This window comes from Mastomys coucha, unplaced genomic scaffold (genome assembly GCF_008632895.1).
Source record: "Mastomys coucha isolate ucsf_1 unplaced genomic scaffold, UCSF_Mcou_1 pScaffold21, whole genome shotgun sequence".
NCBI classification, from domain to species: Eukaryota; Metazoa; Chordata; class Mammalia; order Rodentia; family Muridae; genus Mastomys; species Mastomys coucha.
In genome coordinates this window covers 1,535,091-1,536,179 of record NW_022196904.1, presented here as the reverse complement: position 1 = coordinate 1,536,179, position 1,089 = coordinate 1,535,091, and the positions used below count along the sequence as shown (strand labels likewise).

Here is a 1,089-nt window from a genome sequence, read left to right as displayed (position 1 = left end):
CCAACCAACCAACCAACCAACCAACCAACCAACCAATCAACCAATCAACCAATCAACCAACCAACCAACCAACCAACCAACCAACCAACCAACCAACCAACCAACCAACTAAAATGCCAGCAACCACTCAACTAAGTGATCAATCAGGACAAGCATTGGAAAGATTTAGAGCTTATCTTAGTTTGGGTTTTATTGCTGTGAAGAGACACCATGACCGTGGCAACTCTTCCAAAGGAAAACATTTAACTGGGGCTGGCTTACAGTTTCAGAGGTTTAAGTCACTATTGTCATGATGGGAAGCATGGTGGCACACAGGCAGACGTGGTGCTGGAGAAGGAGCTGAGAGTTCTACATCTTGATCCCTAGGCAGTAGAAGGAGATTGTGTGTCACACTGGGTGGAGCTTGAGCATAGGATACCATAAAGCCCACTCCCATAATAATACACTTTCTCTACCAAGGCCACAGCTACTTCAACAAGGCCACAGTTACTAACAGTGCCACTCTCTATGGGTCAAGCATTAAAATATGTGAGTCTATGGGGACCATACCTATTAAAACCACCCCAGAGTTTTCTGCATTACATCTACTACATATGATTTGAGAACTAGTCTTGTATTCTCTCAGAAGATAAACAGAGTTATTCTATGACCCAGTGATTCTGAAACTCTTGTGCTAGTACTAAATACAAATTAAGAACCTAAAAGAAAAAGAAAATTGAAAACTTACTATCTTAGCTACAGAAAATTGAAAACTTAGTATCTTAGTTACTTTTTTATTGCTGTGATAAGATGAATGTAACTTATAGAAGAAAATGTTTACTGGGGCTTACAATTTCACAGGGTGAGTTTATGACCATCATGGTGTGGAGTATGGTAGCAGAAAGGCAGGCATGACACTGTAGCTGTAACTGAGAGCTTGCATTGTGATTCACAAGCATGTGGCAAAGAGAGCATAAATGTGGGAGCGAGAGCGAGAGTGAGATAGACAGAGGGGGGGGAAGGAGGGAGGGAGGGAGGGAGGGAAGGAGAGAGAGGGAAGGAGGGAGGGAGGGAGGGAAGGAGAGAGAAAGAGAGAGAGAGAGAGAGAGA

At 43.2% G+C, this 1,089-nt stretch overlaps 1 protein-coding gene across 1 annotated transcript in view; it reads left to right on the top strand.

Moving 5' to 3' along the window:
* The window catches only part of Gp6 (glycoprotein VI platelet), a 24,804-nt gene that overhangs the window by 19,268 nt on the left and 4,447 nt on the right, over positions 1-1,089 (top strand). The gene's annotated exons all lie outside the window — the stretch shown is intronic.